The 21,378-nt window shown below is 36.0% G+C and overlaps 2 long non-coding RNA genes across 2 annotated transcripts in view; one reads left to right on the top strand and one right to left on the bottom strand.

The window, feature by feature from the left end:
* The window catches only part of LOC311444191, a 433,978-nt gene that overhangs the window by 403,261 nt on the left and 9,339 nt on the right, over positions 1-21,378 (top strand). The gene's annotated exons all lie outside the window — the stretch shown is intronic.
* LOC311444201 lies at positions 13,295-20,259 on the bottom strand. The gene is made up of 3 exons (XR_014697723.1): positions 20,073-20,259; positions 19,831-19,947; positions 13,295-13,376 (listed from the first exon to the last, which is right to left on the bottom strand). It is a non-coding gene; the product is annotated as an uncharacterized lncRNA (long non-coding RNA).

Here is a 21,378-nt window from a genome sequence, read left to right as displayed (position 1 = left end):
ACTTTTTCACTGTACTCATCCAAGTTTTCCCTCTTTAGAACTTTTATTCCCTCTACAACCTTCTTTTCTACCCACCTTTTTTCTCTCAAACTTCTTCTGTCATTATGAATCCTAAGCTGGGATGCTTTGCAGGATGGATTATTATTAGGGCATGCTATGCAAGATAGGAAACAAAAAAAATGTGTATATGTAAACTCAGTTGACTATACAACATAGTCACTGAAAATCGCATCTTACTGTTTTTTTTCCCTCAAGTGGTGAATAATGACCATCCTGTCATTCAAGAGAATTTAAGAAAGCAAAAGTGTGCATAGAGGATATTAGAGACATAGCTCATCTGATAGGTTTTATCACAAAAGTTTCTCTCTTCAATACTGGATCTCGATGTCAGTGTTTCTTGCCAATGAGCTTGTTTGTCAAACAGGAGTGTTATTTCCTGCAAATTCTATGTGGCAGTCCCTTTGGACACCATGAAAAACAATTTTCACAATGGAAGTAAACTGTAAAGCTATCAATCCAGAAGCTTCAGAAATAGTGTCAAATACTGCTGTATCCTGTCTAGTTTCCTTGAGACCAACCTGGTAAGGATCACTGTATCCAAGAAGCCTAACGGCCAGAAGATCTAACTTTGGTTGGTACAACAGTACATGTAATTTTGGCACATAAATGACAACAGTCTTGAAAAAATAAGGCTATTTTCACAGATAACTCTGCAGCTGTCATTGTACTAGGAAAGGAGGAGGATGGATGGACCATGCTTCTAATCCTAACGGCATTCTCATACAGCTTTAATTCTACACTTCTTTTGAGGAGATTCTTCCCGATCCTGCACCTCCAATATCAAAAAACTTTTTATTGCCCCTTGATAAAGCTTCATTTTTACAACAGATTAAAAAACATTGAGCATCTATAATTGAAAAAGAGGACATATCATTTGGTTTTGTAAAAGCATTAAAATATCCCGATATTTCTTCTCTCTCATTCCCTCATGCAATCCAGTGATGTTTTTGCCTTTCTGATTGCAGATGCCTGTTAAAATATTGCCTTAATTGCTTGCTGTTTGTTTTTATTATTGCTATTATTAGTAGTAGTAATAATAATAATAATTTATGTGTTTTGGGTGGGTTTGGTTTTTCTGTTTCTTTGTTCCTCTGTGTTTTTTGTTTTTTCTTTTATTTTCCTTCAATTTTTTTTTTTTTTAAGGGTTTTTTTTGCTCTTAGAAAGGCTTGTAATACTTTGGCACAGTCTGCTATGCCACTGCTGTGCCTCTTACTTGTTCTGTTCATGCCATCCACAATTTAGACAGTTGAAACTCAAAACAGAGCCAACATAAGAGAATAGAAGTCGGGAGGTGGCTGTGTCATGCAGATACCGATGTGGGTGTTGATGTGCAAATTATCTGTGGGCCTGGCTGCTACACATTACCTGCTTCCCCCCAAATGAGGTAATTGGCAAGATGAATTCCAGTAGGCAGCTATTTGGCATGTGCTCTCTTTCCCCTCCTGTGTCTTGGGCTTTCAGACAGACTAAGAATTATCCATGTGGCAAACATCTGGATTTAAACAGCAGCCAGTAGAGCTAATCTGTTCTGGCACACAGAAGGGACATGTGCAGAATGGAGCTAACAACCCTAAATCAGAACTTGGTGAGGAGCAGTCCAGTACCACTCTACTGTCCTTCCATCTGGAAAAGTAGAATTTAGGGAGAGGATTACAAAGAATTAGAGATTTTAGGGAAAGGATTAGCTTGGCTGCTTAATGGCACATGGACATTATCTAGCACCTTCACAGAAGCTTATGTCTAAAACCATAATAATCTGGGTTTTGTTGCTAGGACTAATTTATCAGGCAGGAAACAAAATGAATCAAAGTAAACTCCAAAAAAAAAAAAAAAAAAAAGAGCAACATCTGATAGGGCTCACAGGAAAGTAAACAAGCTTACAACTGTGCTAATGTATGCTATTAACACTTACATACGGTCCAGCTCTTTTGGGCTAGAAGAATGTGTCTGTCACCATCCAGAGGTGGGAATGATAAATTGTACACAAGGCTGCACGAAATAATAGTTACAATCCATCTAATACAAACAATGGGTAGACCAGAAAAGCTTTTAATCTAGGAATAAAAGGGACATATATATTGTAAGAGAAAACTTAAGAGATCTCAGACACTTCTAGTTTTTCTTAGGTTCTTGTATGGTTACTTGCTCACTTAGATACACAGGAAACAGATAAGAAAATAGCTTTTTCTCAAAGATATTCAGTAAGAAAGGGGTCCTTCTTTGCAAGCAACTCCAAAACTTTCCCCATAATATTTGCCAGGTTTAGAAGGAGAATTTTACAAACATCCCCAAACACATCTTGTAATCTTGCTTCTTTCAGGCTATGAACTGTTTTCTGGGTATTTGGGTTGTTTTTGTATTTGCTGGAACAACCAGAAATTAGCAAAAAGTGTTGTGCAAAAGATGGAGTGACCATCAGTTTCCTTTGAAAGCAGAAATCGTATAAAGTCAACTGAAGTAGTTGAAAGCATGTGACTACAGGATCAGCTCTATTTGGATTCTTAATGAATCCGATATTTGTATGTACCTGTGAGATGACACCATGATGATTACCATGCCTCAGATGGAGGAAGCACGTGATTATGTGCAGTTATCATGAACATGCTTTACTGTCTTCTATCCATCTCTTTACCTCTGATATTTCCAGTATCAGAAATACTGATTATCAAATTTTCTATGGGGGAAACATGTAAAACTCTCAGCAAAATGGTGACTTCTCACTCGATTATACTGACCTGAGCTGTGAAATGATTGGCCAAAAAGATACCAGGCTAGATGTGGAGGACACAACAGCTGGAAAACAAGGATTACAGACATGATAAAAGTGGGACTGAGAAGTAAAACATTTCTTTTTCCCATGGCAGGTGTTGATTAGATGAAGAGTACCTGCTGAGGTTAAGCAAATAACAGCCTTTGCTGGCTTTTATTATCTGAAGATGGAAAAATTTGATAGCTAAAAAGTAACATCATGTCATGACTTATATTCCTAGTTTCAGTAGTATCTTTGGTTGACTCCAGCTCTAAAAATATTAAAAGAATATGCTGAAGGGGATAATGAGACAGTGGTACTTCAGTGTTTTTCTCAGTGATGTCACAGAGTGGTTTATTGATTCTATTTAACTCCTAATTGGTTCACATTATTAAATTACCAGCATTCAGACTAGAAATTAGTTTAAATGATCAATCAATGGAAAATAAGGTCAAGATTATTAGTGACAGACTGGATAGGCAGATAAATAGATCAATAGAAAGAAATAAAGATAGATCAATCAGAAGCTTAGATTCAACTCAAAAAGTAGGTCAAGCATTTTTCTTGTTCTTAATTACATACCCATTGGCTTTTTCTATGGGGACTAGAAATCTTGAAGTCTATTTCTAGACTGCATAATTATAATTCTCAGATCTGACTGATCATGTCAAATCTTAAAGCAGAACAAATAGTGAAAACTAGGCACACTGAGATGTTGAGCCATCAAATTACATTAGTAAAGTCAGAGCTTAATGGAATCCTCTACTATTTCCACCGAATTCAAATATGGAGATCATTGAAATACTTTAAAAAATAAACCCTCCACATTAATTAAACAAACTTAAAATAAATCAGTCTAGACTGGTGCATAACCTTAAGGTTATACTGTTAAATTAGGATGATTGTAAACTGGCTGCCATTTTTTTCTAACATATCTCAACATGAATAATTGAAAACAATGCACAGCCCTATTCTAACTAATATCCCAAATTGAGGATTTTCTTGTTCTTGCCTTTGTTCTGCAATACAAATGGAACATGTTATAATATGTGTGGAGGAATGGTTAAGTGAAGTAGGTCATGTGAATGTTGAGCAGCTAGGAGGTCGTGAGTTAAGAAAGTATCGAATGCAGCTCATATGAGTCTGAGAAAGTACGTAACGTCTGGGAGCTAATCAGGCACAAGGACACGATATCCGTTGGAGGTTTGGGAAAGCACTAACTGTGTTATTTCGGTTGATGGGAGTGAGAAACTAGCTGATAAAATAGAGAAATGCACTAACCAATCATGAGCTTAGCTTTTGCAATATGTATGAGCTAATTATATTGAATTAGATAAAAGACAACTGAGCTATCCAATAAATCGAAGTTCACTGATCACTCATATTGAGCGTCTGTGTCTTCCTTCCGTCGACAACAAATGTCCTCGCAACAAATATGTACTAAACTTTCCAGTTTAATAAACTGTTTCTGAGCTTGTCTCAGCCACATCCAGAAAGTCTTATATTTTGGCCTCATTAGCCAAGAATAGTCTGAATTCTTACTAATGATCACTAGGGATCACTCAGATTTCTGCACAAACTAGGACAAGCTATTTCACTTTTCTGCGCCTTCACTTTCCCGTCTGAAAACAAAGATACTGATTTTTGTCCTCTTTTCTTTAAATGAATTTAGATGTTGGTGAAGAATACTGTGTAGTATTAAAAAGAACAATTATTTTATTTTCTAGTTTTCTATCAGAATACCACCTGAGGATTGGATTTTAAAGCCCTGTTAACAATATTAAAAGGGATATGTCAGTTCGTGGTTTTAGAAAGACTCTTGATTGTACTGTTAACTACTCTGAATAAAATCTACTTCGGTTATGACTATGTTACTTTATGCAGGGTGTTCTGAAGCTCCCGTCCAACGGATATCTGGGTATAGGGACGCTTTCATGTCTCTCTATATGCCTCCAAGTGCTCTCACAGGTAGAGCCAGAGGCATGGACAGCCTTTCAGGGTTAAGTCTACCAAGCCTATCAATGCTGCCTCCAAGAGCAGCTCCTGACAAGCACTTGTGGCATTGGAAGAGATGGGCATTGGAAAAGGCTGTATTTACTGGTGGATTTACCCTCACCCTTTAGATACTGGGTGCATAAATAAAAAGTTGTCATGTTGATCCAGATGGTTACTTTCTTGGTAGCGCTACCAGGTAATTTATTCACTACACAGTGTAGCTTGAGGAGCATATGAACCGGCTAGTTTCTTGCAGTAGCAGAGGATTAAACGTTATGAGCAAGGATTTTCCATGTTTCAGTGAAAACCAAGCCCTCTGACATAATCATCAGTGGTTAATAAGATATAAAATTTTTTCACATGTAATAAGTGTCACGATTTCTGAGTGTCCTCTACTCTTTTTTTTGTTGTTGTTTGTTTGTTTCTCCTTCTACTACATCTCACACTCCTTAGTTTTCTCATTGCTGTGCACTTGTCCATGGTAGCAGTTGCTATGCGTTAAAGCTGTTTAAAACCATAGAGAAAAATACATAGAAGGAAGAAGTCATTAAAATCACTACTGGACAGTTTACACAGGCATTTCATGCTTTCAAAAAGTTCCAAAAACAGGGGGGGGGAGGGGAGGAGGGAAAGGGAGGGGAAAGGAGAGAGAATAAGGAAAGATTTCAAATAATTCTTCCTGACAGTTATTAAAACACAGGTTTCCAAATATTTCTGCACTACATTTTCAATTCCCATTTGCCCTACAAGTCTCAAATACTGACCTCTCTGACCAAATTAGTTGTCTTGTTTTTCTTTGTCTTCAGTTGCTGTTGGAGTTGCTTTGCTTAGTTTTCCAGACTGAATACCACTTGGAATTTTAAGTCTGCAGAATTCTTCTACCTACAAACAAAAATAAATCTGTATCTGCTGTATAGCAGATAAGGGCAGCACTGGATCCTTCAACAGTCTCCTGATAATGTGCATTATTTTAGGTGTCTAGGCTAACAGTCTCAATACAGCAGAAGAGAAGAGATGAGATGTCTTTCTCTAGACAGACTCCTCATCAGCCTTTCAAACTCCTACTGGAAAGTCACTGTTTATTCTCTCCTCCTCACCACCCACTCAGGCTTGTTGCGCCTCAGTTGCTGCTGTAAAATTCTCCCCTTGATGCTAATGCATAACTCACATCTGCATTAATCCGAGTACACATGTAGAAGTGGTGAGGGGGAAAATATACCCTCTTGTGAATTTGGAAGCTCCAAGAGCATCTAAAATATGTGTTATCATTTCCTTGAATATACTGGTAAAACATCTCAAACACACAGGATTCAATTCAAGATACTCAGACATCTGAACTATGTGAGTACATTTTCTCCCTGTTTATCTGGTAATGTTCATGTCTATCTGAAAACAAACAGTAAATAACCGCAATACACTTCAGAGAATATTTCTGCACCGGCATACAAAACTAAAATGTGAAATATTGCATACAAACCAGACAACGAAATTTTGCTCAAAATACCATGAGTCAGACACGTCACATGCATTTCCATTAGCAGTTGAATATTGCATTGACTCCCCAACATACATAAGGAAATTACAATTCAAGGGGGAAAAAGAGAAAATTATTTTTCTTCAATAAACTGCAATTAAAGATGTTACAATTTAAAGGTGTTACAAGAAAAAAATGAGAAAGAACTGATGTCACATCTTTTCTTGATTTTGAGACAAAATTATCTCTAGGTGAAAAAACAAAGTAACTATTTAAAGATAAAATTACTAGACTGAGAAAATCAAATAGAGCCATTGTCACAGGGCAGCTAGGCTCATCCTTTTTTAAAGAGACAATTTTGTAACTAGTAGCAGACACAGAGGTGTACACATACTTTTCTTGCAGATATTTACTTAGTGACTTGAGGTTTGGTAGAAAATAAATTCCTAATTTCCCACACTCAGAGATTTTTCCCAAGGTATCCACAGTATGAAACTAGATCTTTCTCACTCTGTGTATCTCTTGTATTTTACTAGGTCTGCTAAATCCTAAGCACTGGTATTATTACAAAAAGCAGCACAGCACAGTAGAAATGCAAGTTCACAGCATCCATTGATGTCAGTTTGTCTCTAAAGCAAAAAGGGGAGAGTGGAGAAACAAAACAAAACAAAACAAAAACAAACAAACAAACAAAAAAAACACAGAACAGAAATCTGACAAATATGTTCTGTTTACTCAAGTTCACAGAGGATAAAAGATGAGCCCTAGAACCAAAAGAGAATTCAATTCATCACATAAGGCAAATGACCTCATGTGATGAAGTTATATCTGTCATCTTTTTAGGTGCCTTCTTGCACATAATATAGCAGTCATGTGCGTGATGATCTTCATCACTGTTCTGAGGACACTGATGGATTACAGAACCGACAAGGTCTTTCTAGGACTTAGACGTGTTAGAAGTATTTCTGCTCCATTTGTGAATAAATCAGAGCAACATCTTCAGTGGAAGGCAGGTGTGTCCTTCCCGAGTCCCTTTTGTGCTGCTCTCTGCATACAGGTGATTTGTGGTCTGCTCACCAGTTTGATTGAAACATGAGACAGTTCCAGATACGGGCTAAAACAAATGTTTGCTGCATGGATATTTTCAATAGTGAGTAGTTTCTTTCCATGTATCTTAAAAGGTATAAAGTATTGAAAGTAAATAATAAAAAAATAAATAAAAGATCTTAAAGTAGAATAACTCAAAGGTCACAATACCTAAGAGGCAAAATACATGTATGTTTCCAATATGTTTGGAAGTTTTTGTGTGTTTAATTTACTATACAGTTTTAACTTTTCAGATGTTCCCTCTAGGAACAGTTTGTCACTAGAAATGCTCCCCCGTAACCAAAAAGGTACAGCAGACATTAACATAATGTCTGCACCCACCATTAAGAACTGCAATATTAATGGGACGATTAATACCCAGAAGTGAATGACAAATAAAACTTGTATTGGCCTGAAGCCAGATATTCTAGGAATGATGGAACAGTTGCACAAAGAAAGACTGTAATTTAAAAAGAAGCAGCAATGAATGCCTGGTTGGAAGGAGGGGAGGAAAGAAAAAGGAAGCTAACTACCTTCAGTCCTGAAAATAAAGAGCTATCATTTTATATGGCAGATAATGTAGTAGATCTGGCTTAGATGAGTGTTGCAAAAATGTTGAAAAAGCAGAAAACAAGTGAATGAATCAAAAAACGAATGGGAAAACTGACACACAAACAAGTAGACTTGCTGTTCTTTTCCAGGCAGAGTCCTAAATACATTATAACATTTTACACTTAAAATACACCAAGGACTTTTGCAAGAATTAAGGGAAATCACATTTAGGCAGCACACATGAAGTAAAGCTGAGACACATGGCTTTTGATCTGAGGCATTTTGCCTACAGTCATGCTGGGAAAGGCAGAACTAATATACAGGTCTGTGAATTCTTTTTCTATCCATTAGACCCCTTCCAACTTGAAGCATAGCATTTCATAGCAATATTCCTGAACCCATTGATTTACACCAGCTTTGCACCCATAACATTTGGTAATACCCTCAGCTCTTTTTGCTCTATTTTCTATCCTAGCTGAAGAATTTCTCAACCAGATTTTTCATTTTTATACAACCACAGTTCCTCACCATCCTCTGCCTTTCCTTAATTTCGCTTTTACCTATTTATATTGGTGCTCTGATTATAAGATTGTCTTACTCATTTTCTGTCTCTCAATCTAATAGATTAAAAACCCTTAGGCCTTTAATATGACATATTTTTCTCATGTTCTACATTCTCTAACATTATATACTGATTTTTCTCTGTCTTCATCTCAGTAATCTTCTCCTCAATGCATCTCTATCTTCTGCCTCCTTCTCTTGAAAGTATAACCTTAATCATTTGAACGAAAGGAAAATGCCTCTTTCTTAAATGAATGTATATGCTGGGAAAATTACCCCTGCTTTTATATTAAATTCCCTTCTCTGTATTCTTCTGTAGGAATCAGCTTCCAGCACAAACCCAACATTATTAAGTGCTAATGCTCACTGTGATTAAGCGGTAGCCATCCTTAGGAGCTCTTGAAAGAGCCAGAAACAGTGTGGTCTACTGTTTGAATGAAATATAATGATACATTTAGGAGACAGTATGTTAAGATTGTCTTGTCAGTCCAGAGAATATTTGCTGACATGCTGAAGGACTCTAAAAAAACATTGTAATTTCCTGTTACACCACATAACAAGGATAAAGGATTACAAAAACAAACAAACAAACAAAGAAAACTATTAAAGAATTTCTGCTTTACTAAAAAAAAAAAAAAAAAAGTCATACCAGTATAAAAATAATACAGCTGAAGGCAAAGATCTCAGATGTGAATTTATCTTTGTTAAATGGGTGTTTTACTAGATATATTTTGTTGGAGAAAGTCAAAGACTAAGGTTGGGAATTGTTCAAAACTCCTAAGCACTTCAGATGTGCATTTCATCCTTGGCTTTGCAGAATGTCATACTAATGTAACTGATTTAAGTCATATACAGACTCACACCAGCATCTGAAATGTTAAATGTCAAGTGTAATATCTGTGTAATATTACAGATAGTGTCTTCTGATAAGGACACACCACTATGTGTAGGTACCGTAATTCATCTGCCTTCCCTCAGTGGAAAAATATTCTATATTCAAAAGTATATTTTCATGGTTATTTAGGAAACTGTTCAATCATTGTCTTAAATATCAAATATCAGCAGTCTTTGCAAAACATTTTCATAGGTAAATCAGACTACAACTTATTAGAAAGAAATCAGACCTTCAAAATATTACATAAGTAGCAAACCCAGAGTGCTCTCTCTCTTTTTTTTATTGTTATTTTTTTATTATTATTATTTTTTTTATGCATGTCAGGCTCCTTGTTCCAATATTGAAAAGGAATTTGTAAGAGAAGTTTTGTTTGGAAAAGAAATGTCAGAAAATACATGTACCTACCACTTCCAGGGAGTTAGAGGAAAATATGAGATTCATTACCTGGAGGTGACACACTGACTTTTTAAGGAAATTCATCTATTTATTTGCACATTGAAAAAGACTTTTAAGTTGACAGATTGGATTCCTTTGCACTTTCAAGACCCTGAGCTAATCCTCTCATGAGAAGTAAAAGAAGAATTATCATCAAAGCACCTTTCTGTGATGTTTTTTTTTTCTTCTTGACAGACTTTGATTTATTACAATACCGTGTAATGCAGGACTCTTTAATAAGACTGACAGATTTTTCCAATTTAGCAAATTACACTCAAATCCAATTTCTTGGTATGGTTTATTTATTTATTATTGTGCTTACTTTATTATACTAAATTTTGTATGATAGGGCAAGGCACACTGAAGACATGTATAGCGTAAAAGTATATGCACAGTACTTCCAATTCTATAATAATAAAATCACAAAAATATCAGCCTTTCTCTTTGCAATTATTCTCTTAAGACTTAATAAATAAGGTTATGAGACTACAGGGAATAGAGTAAGGATAAGTCTCTGGTGTAATATTAGAATTGTGATAGTGGAAAACATGAACAAGAAATAATGATTTCTTGAAAGCTTATAAGAAAAAAAAAAAGGAAGGGGAAAAAAATATATATAACTCAGATTCTACCTACACAAAGAATGCTGTATTACTTCCTCAGATAACAAAAGTGCCCCCAAAACAAAATCTGTACAGTTGCCAAAGGCAGGATAAGGAAGATTTGTGTTATCCCTAAAAAGACTGATGATTTTTAGCTCTCCCTCATAATGATTTGTAAAGGACTATGAAGTGGTCTGACAAGAGCTTTTATTATGTATATATGTTTATTCTTAACTTCTTGCCTGACCTATTGTTTACATCTCTCAATTTTTCCAATGGTATTGTCAGGAGCTCCTATTAGGCTGAAGTGTGGTTTTGTTTTCAAACTAGCCATTTCAGTGTATTTCCTTTCATTTTCTGCCTTTTGGAAAGGATTTCAACAGGGTAAAAACATCGAAGTGCTACATGATGTCTTTTCATTGGTGGTCATGACAGACAGAAATGGTAGGGCAAAACTGAACGTTCCCATTTCTGATATGCTCAGCCAAAAGCCCCCTCAGCCAACTTCAGAACTGAATCTCAAGCACAGTGGAATAAAGGACATATACTTCTGCCTTCAGAGGAGACAAAGGGAGGAGGAAAACACTTGATCTGTGCTCAACACGTACAAAGGCTGCACTGCAAATAGCCAAGCAGGACAAGAACGCAGCAGGACCCCCTGTGCAGCTGGTACCAACAATTAGTACCTGTTCACATGAACAGATACATAGTGCTTCAGGTAAGGTTAGTTCATGTGAAATGGTCTGACAGGAAGTTTTTATTTTAGTTATTTTTAAATTTTACTTACTTGGTTGACCTTTTTTTTCATCTTTCACATTTTGCACTGATGTTAATTAAGCTTGTCATCAGCTCACATTCACGACATCTTTCTAGACAAGTTACCCAAAGTTAATTTTTAGCATAATATTCATGCATTCATAATTCAATATTCACATTTTCCAAAATAGTTTAAAGCAAGGTATAAGCAGTAAGAGGATTAGCATTGAATATTCAGATGTAGGTAAAAGAAGGACATCACTGTGCACTGTTAGGAATAGAATCCTCTGTAATTGTTTCCAGAACAAGTCAGTGTTGAGATTTTGTTTATACTTGTAAGGTTTTATATATAACTTTCTCATGTCCACAGAAAACATACTGGCTCCAACAAGCTTTAGAAGAGGCATGTAAAGCTAGAAATGGCATCGTTTGCTCACAAATGTCAGTGGTAGTCCCTCTCTGACTGAATCTTCTGAATTCAGTGACATCTACTAGTAATCTCAAATGACATAAACTACATTAATCTGAGGACTACCAAAGAGGTTAGAAGGATTCATAGTCCTAAAACGTACTCCCTGCTGTAGAGAAAATTAGAGTTTTCTTTGATACCATTCAGTAAAAATTCAATCCACAACAGGCAGTGCAGTCAGCATGTTTACACGTCATCTTTTCAATGAAGATATGAATTTCACCTCCTTGAGTTAAATTAAGTGTAGCAGGGGCCACACACACCAGAAATGATTCAAAGTAAGAAAAGTTTCATTATGAATATATGGAGTTGTTTAGTGATTAATCTCAAGATGTCACCCAGAAGCCATATAACACACAGTTCAAAAGTCATTGTAAAAAAAAAAAAAAAAAAAAAAAAAAAAAGAGAGAGAGAGAGAAGAGAGGTCTGACTGAACCTGTTTTCTTGATTATGTCCAGTCCAGGGTATTAACAGGTAGACTATTTTTTTGAAAAAATGTTGTTATTGTTCTATTTTTGTACTGAGTTTTGAAACATTTAGTTAAAATGAATTAGCACCTTAATAAATAATTGCATACAGCAATGAGAGCCAGGTTATGAGATGTAAATGGCTTAACTTTGCTCTTTTCTGGTTTCATAAATATGAACAAGGGTCTTGGGTAGTTGTTACCCCCTACCAAATGGCACTGAGTTCTGTATCTGCCTGATGCAAGTCAAGCCCAGGTGCCCCACATAATTTATCCTTGTACTAGGTCTTTAGTCTCTGAAAAATTAATCAATAAATAAATAAATCAAAAAGAACCACTAAGGAGAGACCCAAAAATAATTATGAGATAGCATCAAGCATGGCAGCAGCATTTATATTTGAAACTGATCTGATAAGGAGAAAAATGGGAACACCTGTAACAGCTGAATTAAAGCTCTGAGGAGTTAAGAAAATCAGAACAGAAGGAAGATGGCAGTATTGATGCTGAACCAAAAGCCCAAGGAAAATCTCTAATCTGCCAGAGTCTGCTTTTTAGAACTTAGAAAACTTTTTTATAAAAAACATAGGATAAAGTGTGCTAACAACAGTACTGCTTTAGCCCATTCTGTTGTATCCTTGAATTGATTTCTTTTAAAAGAATAGCATCCTTCATCCCCCATTTAAACTTAATAAAATAAATGAACCAAGAAACATGGGCCTTTGCAGAAACAAGAGCCCTTCTTGTGCTTGTTAGACAGAAGGTAAGCAAGACAGTTTAATGATCAATTCATTATGAATATTTCTGTAAGATTTACTATGCAGCAAAAACAATACAAAGAAGCAAGAAGCTGGGAGTCAGGACAGAAAGGAGAAAAGATGCATAGTCAGAGTATGCAAAAGTGAAAAATTAACTAGGTATATATCCAACTTTTATTTTGTATCTTTCATTCAAATCAAGAAAAATAAGCATGGGTTATATTACCTCCTTGCATGGATTTCAAGCTTTTAGAAAATTGACTTTGGAAAGTCATAACTACACTCTAGAAGTCTCTGAGGATATTCCTCTTTTATATCTTTTATTTATCCCTTTTATCTTTAATTATTTAAAATTTCTTTGTAGCTGCTTGAGAAGTCAAATAATTGAGAGATACTGTACCTGGAGAATCCTCTACATCCACTTCTAATGGAATTTTGTTCTCAAGGCTCATTAGGTCCGTTCCTTCAAGAGCTCTGATGACCTCACCCAGGACATACAGATAATGTGACATAGTGAGCACTGTAGACAAAAGCTTATTATTAACACTGGCTGTTAAACAAATAATTAAAAAAAAAAAAAAGCGTGTCATTGAATCTGTAAGATCAAGAGCTGTCGTGAAGCAGACAGAAGGGACAGTGCATTACAACCAGTATAAAGGCTAAGTTTGAGTACTGTGAACTAGATGGGCTGTTTTCAGAGACAGAACCAATGCTTCCAGCTGTAAATGAAGGAGCTGTCATGACCTCAGCAAACAAAATGTGAAAAATTGCCTCTTCTCACTGGACACATTTGGCAGGTCAGGCAGAAAGTGTATACTGCAAAGTGAATGAGGAGGCAAGAGAGAGGTGAAGAACACATGGAAGATATTTATCAAATTGCAAATGGTTGCCCACCACTGACAGACAGGGATACAACAACTATTTCTCTTCCACTGCTCTCAGGCAGATCCCCCAGCAGACATTTAGTACAATCCTTACCATGCCCTCCTGATAGAGTGGGAGATCGCTGCACCCATAATTCACAGATACAAAATTGCTTACACGTACTTTCAAAATACATCTGCAAATGATCCAAGGTACAGTAGGGTTGTTCCAGTAGTTGATGCCCGTGAGACCACAAATGACACAAGGTTTGCAGAGGAGAGTTAATATACTTTCTTAGAACAAATGATTCAATAGGAAAAAAATGGACAACTCTGAGGTACACTTCTAGAGGCACAAACCTTTCTTCAGGTAACAGCAGTTTGAACAGCAGTTATTTGTACTAATAAAGATGTTTCCTATTCCTACAAACCTCTCCTGGCAAATTTTTTTAGAGAACATCTGATTCCCTCCCAACACACACTGCTGTGTTTTAATTCATATCCAGTGTTCCTGATGTGATGAGAAAAAAAAAAAAAAATCCCAAATCTGTCATATCTGCTACAGTCTTTCTTTGTAACGGTATTCATTATTGCTCAAGTCTGTATAAGGAACAGATAATACATGTTTTGTTTTTTTGACAACTACTCATTTCATCAGGAGTTTAGATGTGTAGAACTGTGTAGACATAGGATTTAAGCAAGCACTGTTTAAATCAAATTTTGTTTTTAAAAGCTTGATTGACAGGGCACCATGCCATGTGACTGCTATGCAAATTATAACTTGTATCCACTAGAAAACAAAAAACAGAAAAGTTTGAGTTTTCTTTTGGGCGTGCCAGAACAGGCAAAAAATGTTTCCTATTTGGAAGAGATTTATTTTAGATGCCAGAAGCAGGACAAATTACTACTGAAAATATAAATCAATAAAAAATTTTGTGTAATTTCTCACTTGTGGAAGCTTTTCTGCTGACCTTTTAAAAGCCACTTTACATGATCTCTACATGGCTTACAGTGACCATGATAACAGCAGTTCAAGTACTGTTTGCTCTGGGGCAGGGTCAAAACTCAAACTTTACTTTCAGAGTATCAGTGAGCTTCTCTAGGAGTGACAGTCGAGATGCCCTGCAGCTGCAGATGATGACCTGGGATGAAGGTGTTCTTAGATTGTGGCTGTGCGGATAGGCTTCCAAAAATCAGCTCAATTGGTACTGAAAATAATCCTGCAATAGTTTTCAGATTTTGGCCTCTCAAAAACAAACAAGCAAAAGGTCGCATACAAAGATATAAAAAGGAGTCAGGCATCCCAGATATGAACTTGGCCAGAAGAAACAGAACAGAGAAAGTTTTATTCCCATGGTAATTGTATCATCCCCTCCTTTTAAAAGACTTTTCAGGCCAGCCAACGTAGCCCTCGCCCTCAGTACCTGTCTCTTACAGATGGGAAGAAGCAACAGCTGAATTACTTGGGTTATGACTGCTCACACAGCCTGCAGGCTCTGACAGTCTATCTGCTTAAGTTATGCAGCTCTGACCTTTCTTGCACTTCAAGGAAGGTGAGGACCTCTGCTGTCTCCCAAAATGTCTTGACATCACTACCACAGCAGGTTTTGTGCCAAGGCTTCTAACTAGTGGAGGAGATGAACCAGCATCTTGTTTCACATTTTCTGAGTAAGTCTGGTTTTGGTTTCCTCTGACAAAGTAAATTTTGATTATTTTTTTTTCTTTTATGAACAACAGTGACAACAGAAGCCTCTCAAACTCAACTTTCCAGTAATTTCAGTATCATACCTACTGATACTCTGTAATGGCAGTCTTAGTTCATAAAATAATGAGTTTTTTAGATGTATGTGTGGGTTGAAGGTTCTTGAGACAGACTCCAGTTATGTTGGTTTGTCTCTCCTCTGGTGTTATCCACACCTTCTTTTCCCACACTGTATTAGATACAATTTTTAGCATTTGTGCCTCTTTACCCACTGTCACTTCCTCTAAAACATTTGCATCTTTCTGCCATATGGCAACAGTGCCTTGGCATATGCTTTTCAAGGGGAGATGTCACCAGTTCTGCATCTACAGGTGGGATGCCATAAAAGCAGCATCCTCCCATAGTGGCACAGTTTCCATGCTTGCAGCTGGTGCTTGGCATTGCGGATTACTGAACTGAAGTGACACCAAGGGAAAGATTGATCTTTATACCTTACAAACGATAAAAAGGGAAGAGATGTGGTAGTGGTTAGTTGACAGATTTCTGTTTTAAGCAGCACCCTCTATTCCAGCTTCAGACTTGTTCACTGGTTTTACCATCATGGCTGCTTTCTTCGTGAAAGGAAAGGCAAACCAGTCCCAAGACACTTCTTAAACACATTATTAGAGCTCACACTGACTATCAAGCTAAGAAGAAACCAATTCTCAACTCATCCAGCGTAACTGTAAATGTCTTTTTTGCAAACTCAGGGTAGCATGGTACCCTCAGGAATCAAACACAGTGTAGGCCTCTTAAACTCCCTCTAACTGCAAAGCCAAAATGAATTACGGGGATTTCCTGAAGGTAAGGCACATATGCACAAAGAGCAGGAGAGAGAGTAGGAGCTGCCATGCAATTAGATGACTGGCAGTATGAGCTTCTAGAATAATTTTAGGTTCAGATTCTACCTATGTCACTCAGACTATGAAACACATTTCTGATAAAGGTAAATGCATCACTCCCTTCTAATAATTCTGTAGGATGATGATTTTTAATTTATTTTAACCTCTAGCTATTGAAAGGTGATAAGACTAAGAAACCCATAATACATTTTTAAAGTTAAAAAAAGTTCTAGAGAGTTCTAAAGTTCTTCAGAGCTAGACACAATTTTTGGAATTTCCCTCAAAATTTAAGTACAGTGCCTGAATTAATTTTTTTTTTTTTTTTTTTTTTTTTTTTTTTTTTTTTTTTTTTTGTGCTCAAACCTGGCAGTGCTGTCAGACCTCCAGTTTAGGATTCAGACAGAACAGACAACATGAAGTTGTGCACAATGGACAAAGTGGTGCAGTAGCTGAATTAGAGACAGGAATCTTCCCACTTCTGCCAATCCTACCACCCTTAGAATTCCCCCAGCCCAGAAATTCCCTGCTATTTACAGTATTTAACAGGTGTCTGTGACAGGAAATTTAGCTAATAATAGTGAAAGCAATTCTGTGCTTAACTTGTGCATGAAATTTGGAAAGAGATTTTTTCACTCCAAAGCTGTTCCCAAAACAAGGCTGAAAAACAACCCAATTATATCATAAACCTGCACTATCAGTCAAACGAAAACAAGGGATGAGTCTAATTAAATCCTTTACATGCACTTTTTTCCCCCATGTCAAACTCAATCATTAATGCCATAACAACCAGACGTTCTCTTCCAGCTGACAGTGACGAAATGATTGTACTTGTGGAAGAAAAGAGACTACAGTGTAACTTAGAGGTCTGCAATCTACCAGGAGAAAGATTTCAAAGTAGAAAGACGGGGAATTATACCATTCAACAAGGTGATATAATGGGGCTTGTACTCAGTAAATGCTGTAAGAAATATGCCACATAGTCCAAAGAAACAGAGCTGGTCTGAGTTCATATTTTAGGTTCTTTTCTTGATTTGGTAAGATAGTGTATTATTAAATAAATATATAAATATTTAAGTATACATTAAGATTGAAATCTATTTTAAAATTAGTTTTGTTTAATGATTACCAAAGATGACAAATCATAAAATATAAAACAATACACATTTTTTGTTAGGATTTTCATATAACTTTAAACCTTAAAATTTTCATTTTACATTCACACTAACCCAAGCCTACAATTCATTCAACATATGTTTTACTGTAGAGTGCTTTAGGAATAGCAATTTCTTGCCACAGCTCAGGTTCCCAGTCAACTGTAGACATCTTTAAAATATAACTCTTCAGTAAAGACAGGATCCTGGCAAGCTAAGTATTCATATTTGCAACTGTCACTGCTTTCACAATCACTTCTTCACTTGCAATCTTAGACTTGTAAATCCTTCCCAGATATGCAATCCAGAATACTACAAAAATGCCTGGTTTAAATGCTATTTTCTCCACATCCCATTTGGATACAATTAAGTAACTTTAAAATTCACTGAAGATTTATTTTTTTATTTTTTTTAGCATGCCTTTCTACAAGCAGTTTTTTTGTGAATCCCTAGCTGATACACTACTATTATTACACTACTAACTGGGGTGATCATAATTTATGAGAAAATGCAACTGTGTAATGATGAAAACAAAGATAAACTCCGTTACTCTGTGTTGCCGAATTTAATGACATGGTTATTGTGTACATGTAAGGTGTGTTTACCTGTACTTCCTTCCACAATACAACCCGTCAAAGCTTTGACAAGGAAGTGCTTTGCAAATTGCTCTTACCTGGACTTCTTTTAAATCAAATTACCTGAAATTGTTATACGTTCTGTAATGTGCAAAAATACTCTTGCCAAAATCCAAGCAAGTGTTGATCTTAGCAGTTTATCCAAACCTATGTTTAGCAGGACTGTCTTTACCCAAAAAGCTTGAGAATATTTTAATTATTAATGCTCTTCAGAACATTTTGGATGATAATCTAGAGACTTGGGGGCTAAAAGCTTACATGGAATGGTCTCTGTGCTACTATGTCTATCACATATACTGGAGAATGCCTTGCTTGAAACTCCACTTTTAAATCCCATTCCACAAAATAAGCAGCAGCAACTTTGATGTGGAAAGAGATGATATCACAGCTAGAAATGGTAGCAGTCAAGAAATACTACTTCATAGATGTGTAACAGAGGTTTCCTAATTACTCTTCACTGAGGCATGTTTTGTAACTGGCTATAATTATATTTATCAAACGTGAGATAGCAGATACTGTTTACTGAACATTTAAAACAAGGCATGTGACTCCCCAGAAAAGCAGGAAACAGCTTTCTCATACCACAGGTATTTTTGAGATTTCTATAGTTGTGTATTATGGCAAATGTGTTTTTTGTTTGTTTGTTTTGGGGGCAGGGGGAATGTGATTGTTTGATTTTTGTAATGAAAACTAGAGGTCTCCTCTCATCCTTTGCTTTAAAAATCATTGTATTTTTCAAACAAATGTTTTTGAAACTAACGAACAAAACCCGATTCCCAGGGGATCTGTATCTCATGGCTGAAGGAATCTTAAGCTGAATTATTCTAAGGCTGCAGCACGAGTTCATCCCTTATGACACTAGGCACTGTATCCAGAGAGAAATATCATTAGTGGCTATTTAGATAACTAATAAGGGCATCATTTTACACTTTTAGGAACAACAAAGCATAAGCCAGCACATACATAAATCTCTTAATTTATATACAACATTTAAAATGCTTATATATTGCCAGCATTTGTTAACAGGGTGTGATAAACAAGTTCAGAAAATTTCAGCAGTGAGAAGAATGGGTTGTTGAAAAGTGTTCATCTCTTCCTCCTAATTAAATGACATCCTTGCAAGCTTGAGCTGATGTTGAGTCTGGCTACAGGTTTATGAAAGTACTAATCAGTCCATAAATGAAAACAGTAAAGGTGTGGAAATAGTACCAAATAAATTCTTATCATTTTTAAGTGACAGGTCAATAGCCTGTTTGCTGAGGGCGGGGGAGGGGGGGGGGGGGAAGTTTGTATTTTTCTATTAATGTACACCAAGATCTCTAAATGGCATGTAAATGGACGTCAAATACGTTTTGCCTTATTTGACAAAGACACATATTATACCTAGGAATCATATGAAATTATGAAGTCAGATTTTCCAACAAGAAATAAATATACAGGCAATTTATCAGTCCCCACAGGAAATTAGTCACAATATTACTTGTATTTTTCTTATGTATTGTTAATAATCATGCATATTAAAACATTTATGTTATAATTCGTGAGATTTAGACAGTAAAGAAATTCTGAAAATGGATATACAATTTTAGAAGCTCATAAATATACATGACAAAATCCCCATAAATAGCAACATATCTATCCAGCTAAGAAATGTGCTACTTTAGTGTTTTTATAATCATGCACTAAAATGAGATGAGGCATCTACCAGTAGTTGTTGGGAAATTGGATATATACACACATACCCTTGAATGTCAGAAATGATGGCCAATGGCCAACTAGTGGCGCTGGATTGAAAGCCTCTTAAAATCAGTGGAATGAGCCAAACTTCAAAATGCTCAGATTAGTTCTTCTGTGATGTTCTAAAAAAAGAAAAAAATATATATATAATAATAATGAGAAAAAGCAGGTATTGGAGTGTTACAATGAAAAGCCACTCAAATTACAAGGTTGGGTTGACTTTGAATTTCTGTCTTATAGAACTCACCTCATGTATATAGCAGCTGTGTATAAACAGGCTTGAACATACTGAAGTCTTCTTTGTAATTTAAGGCAGTTATTTCCAATATAAATGAAGAAAAGTTAGCAAAGATTTTAGAGATTTCATAAGAAAATCATGTGTTCCTTCATCCCCAAATATTGCAGTTCTGGTGGATTTCTTTAACAAGGCTTTTTAGCATCTTAAATGTTATAATTTTAAGTAGTGATTTCACAATGAAATGGGATGTTTATTTTTTTTTCTAAAAAAAAAAAAAAAAAAAAAAAAGGTTATGCAGAATTTCCAAAACACTATTTCCCTGAAGAAAAATGTGCTGCAGAAATTTTCTCTAAAGCTCAACTAGAGCTTTATAAATACTATTTAGTAAGCTTTTAGGTTTTGCTCTAAAATGTGATATTTTCATTAGCTCAGAAACAAAAATTACCTGAAAATTACATATTCTCCACCTATGCATTATTTTTGCCTTATTTATATATGTCATGTTAAGACTAATTGAAGGTGTCTGTCAAAAAGAAGTAGAGTTCTGTGTCCAGCTGTTTCAGTCAACACAGTCAGGAGCAAGCCTGTGCTACCTGGGTGACCTGCTTTCTGTCTGAGGCCTCAGTCACTTTAGCCATCATCAGAATAACAGAACATACACAGTGAGTTCACTGAACTGGGAGGTACCCACGAGTAAACCTTCATATACAGTGCTCTAGATACCAGCTCCTTTTATTTTTCCTTATAGGAATAAAACAGACACTTATTAATGTCTTTTTAAATTAAACAAGAACATACTAACAATTTTATCACTTTTTTTTCCTCGTTTATGCATGTATTCACATATGTCACACACACACACAAGTAATTTATCAGTCATGCAACAATGGAAACTTCATCATCAGTGGAATCTCAACAGAAAATAGCTTTCTTCTTCTTCTTTCTGTTTCAATGGGTTTTGAAAGTGCAAATTCTCCTATTGTGTTGCCCTGCTAGCACATATCCTTTTGCTTTTCTATGCCTTTTATATAAGATACACTCCTGTTCAGTGCAGAGGTCTGTTCACAGTACACAACGAATGCTTATGAGTGCAAAAGTCAGCAATATGACCCTATGGCACATTGTATAAACCGAACCAAGCAGGCACACAGTTGAAAAACAGTAGGAGGCAGCAATGCAACCTTAGCAGTCCCTACTCATGCTACTCTAGTTTCTAGTTCTTGTGTGAGGTTTATTGCTTCTAAATTCTATCTTTGTTGATTTCTGCTTGTAGGGTGGTACAGGTTTATTGCCTGGCATATCTCTGACACCACTC

This window comes from Aythya ferina (genome assembly GCF_964211825.1).
Source record: "Aythya ferina genome assembly, chromosome: 13".
NCBI classification, from domain to species: Eukaryota; Metazoa; Chordata; class Aves; order Anseriformes; family Anatidae; genus Aythya; species Aythya ferina.
Note: the sequence above shows the minus strand (reverse complement) of the source record. Positions and strands in the feature narration are given on the sequence as shown.